This window comes from Triturus cristatus, chromosome 11 (assembly GCF_964204655.1).
Source record: "Triturus cristatus chromosome 11, aTriCri1.1, whole genome shotgun sequence".
NCBI classification, from domain to species: Eukaryota; Metazoa; Chordata; class Amphibia; order Caudata; family Salamandridae; genus Triturus; species Triturus cristatus.
Window position 1 is genome coordinate 85123586 of NC_140594.1, and position 14583 is coordinate 85138168.

General features: G+C 35.8%; 1 long non-coding RNA gene across 1 annotated transcript; it reads right to left on the reverse strand.

Moving 5' to 3' along the window:
* Positions 1-6507: 6507 nt before the first annotated feature.
* Positions 6508-9888, reverse strand: LOC146783287 (uncharacterized). Its single transcript, XR_014970471.1, has 2 exons — positions 9793-9888; positions 6508-7329 (listed from the first exon to the last, which is right to left on the reverse strand). It is a non-coding gene; the product is annotated as an uncharacterized LOC146783287 (long non-coding RNA).
* Between the last annotated feature and the right edge of the window lie 4695 nt (positions 9889-14583).

The window sequence follows — 14583 nt, forward strand, 5'->3', positions numbered from 1 at the left end:
AGCATGAGTACTTGGGTACTGACTGAATGATTAGAGTACTCCACGGAGAGTGCCTGGGTGAATTTATAAAGTGGTTGGTTTTTGACGCAGTGAATGGATTAGTACATGGTGCTGAAAGGATAACTGGAGAAGTGCAAGGGGAGTGAGAGGGTGTTTGCTTGAGTGTATGGATACTGACTGGGGAATTGAAGGTGTGAAAGACAAGTGTGTAGGTGGTTAGAGGACTACATGCATAGTGGATAGGGGTTTGAAGCAGTCCATATGCTAAGGCCTGGGTCACTGGATGATTACTTGGGTACTTACTGAATGATTAGAGTAGTGCAAGGAGAGTGCCTGGGTGAATTTATAAGTGGTTGGGTTTTCACGCAGTGAATGGATTAGTACATGGTGCTGAATGGGTCACTAGAGGTGTGCAAGGGGAGTGACAGGGTGTTTGCTGGAAGTGTATGGATACTGACTGGGGAATTGAAGGTGTGAAAGACAAGTGTGTAAGTGGTTACAGGACTGCATGCATAGTGGATAGGCGTTTGAAGCAGTCCACGTGCTAAGGCGTGGATCAGTGCATGAGTACTTGGGTACTGAGTATTTCCACAACTCACTATTATGGAACACCAAAGCATTAATATTACAGGATGCTGTATTACCCCATCATTTCACTAGACAACACATAATGAGATGCAAAATCTGTTGTTGATATCTTAACACTAGAAGATGATAAAAGAACAATAACGAAAGCAATACAATTTTAAAAAATATCTGCTTCCTAAGGAAGTAGTTCATATTAATTCTGCCACTTACTTAGGACGTTCAGCTGGGTTCCTCCACCGAAGATAAACCCACAGTGCTACAAGACTGTGCACAAACCCAGCCAGTGCAGTTTAGCATTTGTAGCTGGATTAAAGATTGATGGCTGTGTGCATCTAAATGTCCTTAAGATACAGAGCTCCAAACAAAGTCTTTTGGCATCCAATACTTTTAGCCGTTTTCTTACCTACTCTGGTTCTTCCAAGAACAATGTTGTTTCTAGAGGACAGTGTAATATTTCCTAATGGTTTATATAACATAAGGATTTCATAAAATGATTTCTAGATTTAGGGCAATCTCCACACAGTCAAATGTGATTTATTTTAGTTAAACTTGAGACTCGCAGTCTAATCTCTGAATTCAATGAGAAAAACATTGAATAGCATACTTGGTAATTTAGTACCTTTATGTAGAGTGAAATCAATCGGACATGAGGCTTTTCCCACCAGGTTGATTTTTGTAGATAACTGTTAAATTAGACTGATGGTACACAAAATATTCTAACTTTAAGAAACTGTTTTCAAAATCATTACTAAGTGTATAGTCTCTCACAATTCAACAAGAAAACCAAATTTTCCCCAACATATTTAAGCTCAAAATACATTCTTAGAATGTGCTGTTTATTCATTTTATTTAAAGGTATATGTCATCTAGAGAGCTAGATAACATGATTGAAAATGTGGATTCCAATTTGTAGGCTAAAGTTTCTTTCTACCTAAAAGAATCGGATTATCTTTACAGATTGCAAATTTAAAAACATATTGTAATTTTTGACAATGTGAAAATATGTATATACTGTACAAGAATATGAATTGCTACCTTCCTAAACAAGATCTTTTTACATTTGTACAATGAATATAGAAACATGTAGTGGAAAATTTGTGTTAGAACGAAATAGCTCTGAGAAATATTGCACACTGCTGGTTATGTTACTTACTTAGGACGTTCAGCTGGGTTCCTCCACCAAAGATATACCCACAGTGCCACAATGCTGTACACAAACCAGCAATTTAAAGTGCAGTAAATTCAGTTCATTGATCTTTAGATTTATTTAACACCTGTTGATTCATTGTTACAGATACAGAGAAGCACTGTAAATATTATCTGCAGCAGCTGCTGCAACAAAACAAAGAAGGATGGCAACTCCTTCACATGGTGATACAGAATAACAGGCACAAATGGGAAATGCAAAAAGTACATAATGCAGTTACGGCTAGATGCAGGACTGCTAGAGCTCCATTGCCACAATCGCCTAATGATACAACGCCGCAGGTACATGTGTGCATGAGAAGAATTGTTCTCAATAAATTTAAAAGGGTATGATAGACAGATCAAGCTCCATTTTCTAAAACTGTCATCATCTCCTCACAAACAAACCTCTGTAAATATAGAACCCTTGACATTTCATTCATGAACCTGCATCTTTGAGACATTCTAGACAGCTCTTAAGATCTCTGCATAATGTCATTTTGGAAAGCTGTTTACAGTACATAGTGATTTGCAATATTATTAACATACATTATTTTTGACAGATGGACCCAATAATCCAAAAATATCTTGAGCTAGTGCATTGTATTTTATTTCTCAATTATATTTCAAACGATCTATCATATTTCCAAAGCCATAAACCTTTGCTGAATTAATTTTGCTTACAATAAGAATGTTTTCTTTCTTCAGAATCTTGCTATAGTTTGAAAGACCTGAATTCCACACATTTCCCACAGTGTTACTAAAATCTTAAATAATGCGATTTTGGAAGGACCTCTTTTAGGATGAATGTAATTTACATGGGTATGGTCTTATACAATCCAACCACAGTCAAACAGTACAAAATGGTCCAACTGTAAGATGTAGATAGAAAATCCTGACAATGTACACAAAGAAAAGTCCATGATGAGAGAGGAACATTTTGAAAGGGAATCCCTTTTTAAACTGTTATCTAGCTTATTTTTCTGTCATTAAAAAAAAAAGCAATACAAAATATTAGGTACGTCTGGCACAAGATTATAAATTGGAAATTCATAGTAATTTCATACTTGACTGTATTGGTAATTTATCTGCTTCAAAAGTAGACAGATGTACACATGTACAATAAGTTAACATCCATCAGGTAAAGAATTACAAATAGATTTAGGGACAAATAAAGCAAAACTCCAGAAGGTTTTAAATAAATATCCTAGAAAAGTAATGTAGAGGATCAATGATGCTACTTACAAAGGACGTTCAATTGGGTTCCTCCACCGAAGATCCACCACTGTGATGTATTGCTATACAAAAACTGTCTCCACATAATGTAACAGAGCAGGAGATCATCAGACAATGTATCAATGAGATTTTATAGAAAATCCTTCTTGACTGATTTTTGAGCGTCACATGACTCTATTGTTGAAGATAGTCCAGAACCCACAAAGTGGTGCATCAGTTAGGTCAACTGTCAGGAAGCAATCTGCTTATCAGTGTCATGTTCTTCAAAAATGTCCATGAATAGAATTATTAACTTTTGTTATGACAATACTATGGAACGTTTTCTTTCACCTTCATTGGGTGAAGGATTGGGATATGCATGTTCTGATGGTATGCTGACTTTAAGAAGGCAATGGGGTGTACATGAGCCCTTAATATTTTGGCTTACCTTGCTGAACATCAACAATATGTTAACATGATCAAGAAATCATAGCCCCCAAATTACAGATTGTGTTTAGAATATCAAATATTATCATTTGCTCCTTGGATCTTCTAGGACCACATTTAATATGGGTTTGGCAGTAGGACAGTGAAGAGCCAAATAGCTCAATATACCGCCCTTTGGTTCAGCAGTAGTAATGATGAGCTTGAGGGTCTCTTTGTAAACCATAATCCCAGAAGTCTGCTGAGTTTCATTATTCCTAAAAGCCCATGTCTAGTAGTGGTGCTCTTATTGGGTTAGACATCTACGGAAGACTGTCAACGAATTACAGTAGTAGGAATAGCATAATTAATTGTCTAGGATTATAAAGGAGTCCAAATAATTTCATCTAATAAATATTTCAAGGGCATTCTGATCAAGTATTTCCTAAATGCTGTTTTCATTGAGCTGAGATCTAAAATGCATCGTAAAGGACATCATTTACATTGAAAGTGTGCAGTGTATATCTGGTGCCTGACAAGTTGCTAACATGATCAGCCCTTTCTCAAAGTCACTAGCAGAAAATCTTTGCCTTTGACTGTGCTGTATAACTTTTATAGGAGTCCCTCACTGCAGATATTTATCTATTTCACTAGAGCTCAACCAATTGACATTGTCATTTGTTATGGCGTGAATGATTTATGCATTTAGTATAAGTGTTTACAATGCTGAAGGTTTTACTGTAACTTGCATTTACTTCCTATCTATTCCCAAAGGCAGGAGTTGTAAAAAGGATAGCCTACATCCTGTTAATCACTTCTTTACTTCTCTTACCTACATACCATCCTAAGCTCAGTATGTCATGTCTGGTTCATGTGGCCTGCAAATTTATAATTGGTGCTGTTCTGAAACAATATTGGTGAATGTTTCCGAAATGTATCCAAAATCAAAATGCTTCTATTTCTACCAATGTTTAGGGCTCCTGTCATGTCACTGGGCCTATTTAAAAAAGTTGTGTGCCATTGAAATAATCTCACATTTTTGCTGGAAGTAGTCACTCCAAAGCAAAATCCACTATGGAATTCACTAGTGGTTTGCTTTATATGGACTTCAAAGTGCTCTGTAAATTGGAAGATTTACCACAAGAACCCAGTGCAAATGCACGCTAATATTTCACTACTGGCTTGGTAGTGCTGGAAAACCGATAGCAGTGAAAGGGAAATAAGACGCACCCTTCGCAATTTACTATTAATTGGTTCCAAGAATCAGGAGTTGACCATTCAAACGAGGATAGTCATTTGATGGTTAATTGTGTCAAGCTCATTTGGTAAAGAGAAAATTAAGTTAAACTCGGTTCCTTACTTAGAATACAATCAATTCTCTCAACATTTCCAAGTCTCATCTCCCTGAGGCTGACTGTGTTTTTTATCGTACCATGTATACAAAGAAACAGACTCATTCACCCACATCTACTTTACTTTCATGCAGACACACGTTCCCCTATCATACAACCTCTCAAACCAATTTCCTCATCTATAATTTTACATTCCTTTTATAGTCAGTCTCTCCTTCCTTCAGGTATCCTTTCTGTCTTAGGTGCTTTTCAATTTGGCTATGATAATCCTTATTATTACTTATGTCCACCTCCATGTCTCTAAGTCCATTTTAATCATATTTTTTTTATTTTCCCCCTCACATTTTTCTTCGCTCTTCTCCTGATCTCTCATCCTTCTAATATCTATTTTTAACATTTTATGTTTTTCCTGCATTTTGTTTTTATAAGTGACCCTCACACTGTTCTAATGAAGTCTGTTTACATTGTGACCTTATTTATATAACTGAACAAGGTCATTGTGGAGAAGTGTGGCTCAATGGTTAGAGCGGCAGACCCTGATGCAGAAGTCTGGCCCGGGACCAGGGTTCATTTCCTGCCTTGGCGGGTCTTGGGCTCATAATTCCTCGGTCCTGATTTCTCGCCTCGGTGCCTGTTCTAATCACGGGTCCCACGCTGCAACTCTGGGCAATAGCTTGCTTAATCGCCCCAACAATGCTGGGATGCCTGGATTCACCCTGGGGATGCCCAGGAGTGGACATTTCACAGGAAAAAACCAGGAAGGGTTCCCTAGCAGTATGAGTACAGCACCGGGAAACCCTGAAATGGGGTAGCTGTGCGCTATATAAGTACAAACACACATTTACACATTATACCCCTTCTCATCTATCCCTTTCCTCATAGGGTCTTTTATAATTTATATCAAATAAATAGAGTGCTGTAATCAGCTTGATAGAGCATCTTGATTTTAGAGAAGCAGTAGATGTAACTTGTGGCTGGTCAGAATCAGTACATTGTTTAAAAGATAGATCAGAATGTAATGTTTTTCTGATTATTATATAGCGCAAGCTACATCTCTCTGAATATGTAGACCTTTCCTGCTATTGTCCCTAAGACAAAATAACAAAAACATTTTCCAATATGAATCTCTGTTTTTTAGGAACCTTTAGTATGTTTTGATATGGAAATTATGAGAAAATTGAAACGTGAAATAGTGTTCTGTTTGACAGATGTTTTGTGTCAACATTGGACAGACACTGAGATGTTAGGTTTGATCAATAATATAAGGTATGGCGCTTTTGAAATGCATCAAGCATTGCTAGTCTTTTATAAGCAATGTCAATATTTTTAATATTGTCTACCGCTGGCTTCTGACATGGTACAGTATCATGTCAAAATCTTTAAAACTATTCATTATTCAGTCTATTAATGCAAACATCTAAACATCCAAAAAGAAACACATCTGTTCTGCAATAAGTCTAACAACAAAAGATGCTTTGAGAAAGACAACTTTAATCTTCAGACTGTCCCTAGTACCCTGAGCCACTGATCCACCTATGAAAATTGATAATCAATCCAGTTTTGATTATGACGGTCTGTTTAACTAAGTGTCATGCATTCTAAAACAAAAGAGAGTCATGTCCATATCCAATCCAAATATATTAGATTGGTTGAAAGAGCAGATTGAATGTTATAGCTAGTTGTGCTATGTTAGACAAGTAAGGTCTTATTTTCGGGTCTGAAGAAGGAAGGCTTCAGAGGTTACTAAAGGCAACACTTTTTATTATGATTTTCAGAATTTTGCAAACATTTTCAAGGGAGAATCATTGACATATACATATATATTTGGTATTAACTGACTGATATAATGGATATTCAAGAAATTAGCAACAAAATATAAAGAAATAGATTTTGAAAATATTGTGTGATGGAAAACATGAATTTTATTGACAAGACAAAAGGAAATGAAGGAGCCACAAAATAGATCAGCTCTTTCCCATTGGTGGTTCATTAAGGTTTAAATGATTGAATTACGTGACGAAAAGGAGACATTACATGTTAAATGTTAAATAAGATTGAGGAACAAAAGCAACTGGAGAGACTATTTTGTAGTCACTCACATTGATTCCAGCATTCAATGTACTTCCTCTCATGGAAGCTGCAGTTTATTTACTGTAAAATGATGGGTGTTAAAACTATATATCACCAAACCGTAAGAAGGAGATGAGTTCAACATTCCACAGGGAGAATGCTGGTGTTGTATATTAAACACATTCTGATTTCTTGACAGATTTCTCAAAGGTCTTTCCCTGGTGGGTGACCTGACAGGTGACAGTCTTTTCTGCACTCCAGTCCATGGGGGGCAGAGACAGATAACTGCTGGCCATGAACAGGTTATTTTCACTCTGTTTGGTAGCTCTGCTTTTCTCTACTCCATTGGTCAATATTTGTCCATCGACTTTCCAGGTCACATCCAGAGAGGCCGGATAGAAGTCTTGGAGAAGACACACCAAAGTGGCCTTTTTTTTCTCTATCTCCTCCTGAGAGGGTGGGAAGATAGTCAGAGAAGGAGCCTTCGTCTCACCGGCTGCAAGAAAATTAGGAAAAGTATGAGAAACTAGCATAAATATTTTTTTAAATGTTGTTATTTTTTGGTTACTCATCCTTTGTCAAATGCAATTACACAGGAAACATTGTTTGCAACTTCTACTAAATTGTTTTTAAACCAAACCATAAAGTTAAATATTCAGACGTATATGATAAAGCATGGAAAACATAGTTTTTGAGAAAAGAATAATGTGAGGAGAAAACTTGACTTCAGCAGTCGATTTAGCTTATTGCTTTACAATGTACTCTGATTGAAATAAAAGTTTAGATGTACTTTAAAAATAGTATAGGCAAGTTAGTCTCCAGCATGAACACTTATTTACCCAAATCCAGTTGCTTTTCTAAAACATATAATTTTTCTGCAATTTGTTGAGGCATTCCTGTTTAGAAATACAAACTGTGTTTCCTTTTTTGGAAATAAAAGGATTACTGAAGTGCTAAATTACAATGAGAACAATCTCTTCCAGAGAACCTTAAATACTATTGAGGAGCTTAACACCTTCTGGTCTACGAAGAAATATTATTAAAAGTTGCTTAGAAGATCATATTTGACACAAGGTCATGACACAAAAATACTTGTATATGGTATATTGTCCAAGCATAGAACCATAGAACTTTGGTATATGGGCTGTCAAAAGTTTACTTACACAGTTTTATTTTCATACTGATCTGCTGAAAGCAAATCTATTGCTGTTACATATGAATAACATTAAGATTGGTACAGAAATAAATGACAGATTAAAGAAGGAGCTGACTGACTTAACACCTCAGCAATCTTCTGAGGATAACCTTATCACATAGCACATATGAGGAAGCACCTCACATTTTATATGAATAACGTGCAATTTGTAACAGTATTGAAAACCATCAAAAAGGGTTTGTTCTCTATCATCACGTGCTTGAATCTTGCTGTTATTGCTACAACACCAATAAAAGGATTTGCTAGTCAGTTTTTCATATTTCATCAGCCTTAAAAGATGAAAAGTGGAGTCAATGAATACTTTAAATCTTTTAGAGGTGAAACTTTCAAGTCAAGGCAGTGACATATTGCATTATCTTAAACAATTAATATATTATCAGTACTTTGTAATGTTATCAGATGTCTATCACTTTTTAAATATTTGACAGGCTCAAACCACAGTCCAAAAGGAAGCTCTTTCTTTTGGATTATAAATTCTATTAATAGAAAGAACTCAATAGGGTTTTAAATCAAATCCTCGTTGTTTGGATAGTATATTTCATTTAATAAATAGCCCATGAAACAGCAGCTTATATATGAAATGTCCCGAGTTAAACTGATTTTTCCTTTTTTTTATTTTCATGGGAAAATTCACTTTATACACTGGACCAACTCAAGATAGATGCTGTCAAAGAACAAAAATGCATGTCATGAATAAAGTAAAAAACGTTTTAGAATATTAAAAGCAGTGCAGTCTTAGCAGGTACTGAATGGAGGAAACAAATTAACAATTGTGAAAAGATATGTATTTTTTAAATGTGGCTGAATATTCATAGCCACAAAAAAACAGGTGCATTAGTCTTATTGACATTGCACTATGGTACGAGGTAAATATGGGATGTTAGACCATGTCACCTTATTTCATTACAAAAAAAACATGATTAAAAGAGAATACAACATATGTTCAGTAAAAATCCATTTACAGGAAATGAGCAGCATAAACAGGAAAACATCAATAAAGATCTCCAGGTATATTTCAAATGCTTAATTTGAGGATTTATTCTATGTCTAAGTGCTCTAAAATAGCACAGGGAATGGAGGCACAGAAAAGCAACCAATCTGCAAATGACAACACCATTTGGTTGATTGTTAAATCCAGGAGATGAACCAAGGATAACGAGTGACCCATTGTCTAAAATATCATTTGATCACAGATCATTCCCATTAAGGTATATAAGATGTAATTTCCTGTGCACATTATGAAAATATGTAAATATATAAAATGACATGAGAATAACCTATTTCGACTCTCATGACAGGTTTGCCAATAATCAGGATCTGAGCAGAAAAAGGAAAATCATCTTAGATTAGCAATATGAGCTGACTGTAAAAACCCTCACCTCAGGTCATTTTTTATCATTTAATTTTTACAATGGAAAATAATTATTCAAATTTCTTATAAAAAGATAAAACATGAAGGCATTACTGTGCAAAACACTATTCCACATGCTATGTAATATTCCCAGAGAAGAATTCCATAACTATACATTATTTCCACAACTCACTATTATGGAACACCAAAGCATTAATATTACAGGATGCTGTATTACCCCATCATTTCACTAGAAAACACATAATGAGATGCAAAATCTGTTGTTGATATCTTAACACTAGAAGATGATAAAAGAACAATAACGAAAGCAATACAATTTTATAAAATATCTGCTTCCTAAGGAAGTAGTTTATATTAATTCTGCCACTTACTTAGGACGTTCAGCTGGGTTCCTCCACCGAAGATAAACACACAGTGCCACAAGACTGTGCACAAACCCAGCCAGTGCAGTTTAGCATTTGTAGCTGGATTAAAGATTGATGGCTGTGTGCATCTAAATGTCCTTAAGATACAGAGCTCCAAACAAAGTCTTTTGGCATCCAATACTTTTAGCCGTTTTCTTACCTACTCTGGTTCTTCCAAGAACAATGTTCTTTCTAGAGGACAGTGTACTATTTCCTAAGGGTTTATATAACATAAGGATTTCATAAAATGATTTCTAGATTTAGGGCAATCTCCACACAGTCAAATGTGATTTATTTTAGTTAAACTTGAGACTCGCAGTCTAATCTCTGAATTCAATGAGAAAAACATTGAATAGCATACTTGGTAATTTAGTACCTTTATGTAGAGTGAAATCAATCGGATATGAGGCTTTTCCCACCAGGTTGATTTTTGTAGATAACTGTTAAATTAGACTGATGGTACACAAAATATTCTAACTTTAAGAAACTGTTTTCAAAATCATTACTAAGTGTATAGTCTCTCACAATTCAACAAGAAAACCAAATTTTCCCCAACATATTTAAGCTCAAAATACATTCTTAGAATGTGCTGTTTATTCATTTTATTTAAAGGTATATGTCATCTAGAGAGCTAGATAACATGATTGAAAATGTGGATTCCAATTTGTAGGCTAAAGTTTCTTTCTACCTAAAAGAATCGGATTATCGTTACAGATTGCAAATTTAAAAACATATTGTAATTTTTGACAATGTGAAAATATGTATATATTGTACAAGAATATGAATTGCTACCTTCCTAAACAAGATCTTTTTTACTTTTGGACAATGAATATAGAAACATGTAGTGGAAAATTTGTGTTAGAACGAAATAGCTCTGAGAAATATTTCACACTGCTGGTTATGTTACTTACTTAGGACGTTCAGCTGGGTTCCTCCACCAAAGATATACCCACAGTGCCACAATGCTGTACACAAACCAGCAATTTAAAGTGCAGTAAATTCAGTTCATTGATCTTTAGATTTATTTAACACCTGTTGATTAATTGTTACAGATACAGAGAAGCACTGTAAATATTATCTGCAGCAGCTGCTGCAACAAAACAAAGAAGGATGGCAACTCCTTCACATGGTGATACAGAATAACAGGCACAAATGGGAAATGTAAAAAGTACATAACGCAGTTACGGCTAGATGCAGGACTGCTAGAGCTCCATTGCCACAACCGCCTAATGATACAACGCCGCAGGTACATGTGTGCATGAGAAGAATTGTTCTCAATAAATTTAAAAGGGTATGATAGACAGATCAAGCTCCATTTTCTAAAACTGTCATCATCTCCTCACAAACAAACCTCTGTAACTATAGAACCCTTGACATTTCATTCATGAACCTGCATCTTTAAGACATTCTAGACAGCTCTTAAGATCTCTGCATAATGTCATTTTGGAAAGCTGTTTACAGTACATAGTGATTTGCAATATTATTAACATACATTATTTTTGACAGATGGACCCAATAATCCAAAAATATCTTGAGCTAGTGCATTGTATTTTATTTCTCAATTATATTTCAAACGATCTATCATATTTCAAAAGCCATAAACCTTTGCTGAATTAATCTTGCTTACAATAAGAATGTTTTCTTTCTTCAGAATCTTGCTATAGTTTGAAAGACCTGAATTCCACACATTTCCCACAGTGTTACTAAAATCTTAAATAATGCGATTTTGGAAGGACCTCTTTTAGGATGAATGTAATTTACATGGGTATGGTCTTATACAATCCAACCACAGTCAAACAGTACAAAGTGGTCCAACTGTAAGATGTAGATAGAAAATCCTGACAATGTACACAAAGAAAAGTCCATGATGAGAGAGGAACATTTTGAAAGGGAATCCCTTTTTAAACTGTTATCTAGCTTATTTTTCTGTCATTACAAAAAAAGCAATACAAAATATTACGTACGTCTGGCACAAGATTATAAATTGGAAATTCATAGTAATTTCGTACTTGACTGTATTGGCAATTTATTTGCTTCAAAAGTAGACAGATGTACACATGTACAATAAGTTAACATCCATCAGGTAAAGAATTACAAATAGATTTAGGGACAAATAAAGCAAAACTCCAGAAGGTTTTAAATAAATATCCTAGAAAAGTAATGTAGAGGATCAATGATGCTACTTACAAAGGACGTTCAATTGGGTTCCTCCACCGAAGATCCACCACTGTGATGTATTGCTATACAAAAACTGTCTCCACATGATGTAACAGAGCAGGAGATCATCAGACAATGTATCAATGAGATTTTATAGAAAATCCTTCTTGACTAATTTTTGAGCGTCACATGACTCTATTGTTGAAGACAGTCCAGAACCCACAAAGTGGTGCATCAGTTAGGTCAACTGTCAGGAAGCAATCTGCTTATCAGTGTCATGTTCTTCAAAAATGTCCATGAATAGAATTAATAACTTTTGTTATGACAATATTATGGGACGTTTTCTTTCACCTTCATTGGGTGAAGGATTGGGATATGCATGTTCTGATGGTATGCTGACTTTAAGAAGGCAATGGGGTGTACATGAGCCCTTAATATTTTGGCTTACCTTGCTGAACATCAACAATATGTTAACATGATCAAGAAATCATAGCCCCCAAATTACAGATTGTGTTTAGAATATCAAATATTATCATTTGCTCCTTGGATCTTCTAGGACCACATTTAATATGGGTTTGGCAGTAGGACAGTGAAGAGCCAAATAGCTCAATATACCGCCCTTTGGTTCAGCAGTAGTAATGATGAGCTTGAGGGTCTCTTTGTAAACCAGAATCCCAGAAGTCTGCTGAGTTTCATTATTCCTAAAAGCCCATGTCTAGTAGTGGTGCGCTTATTGGGTTAGACATCTACGGAAGACTGTCAAAGAATTACAGTAGTAGGAATAGCATAATTAATTGTCTAGGATTATAAAGGAGTCCAAATATTTTCATCTAATAAATATTTCAAGGGCATTATGATCGAGTATTTCCTAAATACTGTTTTCATTGAGCTGAGATGTAAAATGCATCGTTAAGGACATCATTTACATTGAAAGTGTGCAGTGTATATCTGGTGCCTGACAAGTTGCTAACATGATCAGCCCTTTCTCAAAGTCACTAGCAGAAAATCTTTGCCTTTGACTGTGCTGTATAACTTTTATAGGAGTCCCTCACTGCAGATATTTATCTATTTCACTAGAGCTCAACCAATTGACATTGTCATTTGTTATGGCGTGAATGATTTATGCATTTAGTATAAGTGTTTACAATGCTGAAGGTTTTACTGTAACTTGCATTTACTTCCTATCTATTCCCAAAGGCAAGAGTTGTAAAAAGGATAGCCTACATCCTGTTAATCACTTCTTTACTTCTCTTACCTACATACCATCTTAAGCTCAGTATGTCATGTCTGGTTCATGTGGCCTGCAAATTTATAATTGGTGCTGTTCTGAAACAATATTGGTGAATGTTTCCTAAATATATCCAAAATCAAAATGCTTCTATTTCTACCAATGTTTAGGGCTCCTGTCATGTCACTGGGCCTATTTAAAAAAGTTGTGTGCCATTGAAATAATCTCACATTTTTGCTGGAAGTAGTCACTCCAAAGCAAAATCCACTATGGAATTCACTAGTGGTTTGCCTTATATGGGCTTCAAAGTGCTCTGTAAATTTGAAGATTTACCACAAGAACCCAGTGCAAATGCACGCTAATATTTCACTACTGGCTTGGTAGTGCTGGAAAACCGATAGCAGTGAAAGGGAAATAAGACGCACCCTTCGCAATTTACTATTAATTGGTTCCAAGAATCAGGAGTTGACCATTCAAATGAGGATAGTCATTTGATGGTTAAGTGTCAAGCTCATTTGGTAAAGAGAAAATTAAGTTACACTCGGTTCCTTACTTAGAATACAATCAATTCTCTCAACATTTCCAAGTCTCATCTCCCTGAGGCTGACTGTGTTTTTTATCGTACCATGTATACAAAGAAACAGACTCATTCACCCACATCTACTTTACTTTCATGCAGACACACGTTCCCCTATCATACAACCTCTCAAACCAATTTCCTCATCTATAATTTTACATTCCTTTTATAGTCAGTCTCTCCTTCCTTCAGGTATCCTTTCTGTCTTAGGTGCTTTTCAATTTGGCTATGATAATCCTTATTATTACTTATATCCACCTCCATGTCCCTAAGTCCATTTTAATCATATTTTTTTTATTTTCCCCCTCACATTTTTCTTCGCTCTTCTCCTGATCTCTCATCCTTCTAATATCTATTTTTAACATTTTATGTTTTTCCTGCATTTTGTTTTTATAAGTGACCCCCACACTGTTCTAATGAAGTCTGTTTACATTGTGACCTTATTTATATAACTGAACAAGTTCATTGTGGAGAAGTCTGGCTCAATGGTTAGTGCGGCAGACCCTGATGCAGAAGTCTGGCCCGGGACCAGGGTTCAATTCCTGCCTTGGCGGGTCTTGGGCTCATAATTCCTCGGTCCTGATTTCTTGCCTCGGTGCCTGTTCTAATCATGGGTCCCACGCTGCAACTCTGGGCAATAGCTTGCTTAATCGCCCCAACAGTGCTGGGATGCCTTGATTCACCCTGGGGATGCCCAGGAGTGGACATTTCACAGGAAAAAACCAGGAAGGGTTCCCTAGCAGTATGAGTACAGCACCGGGAAACCCTGAAATGGGGTAGCTGTGCGCTATATAAG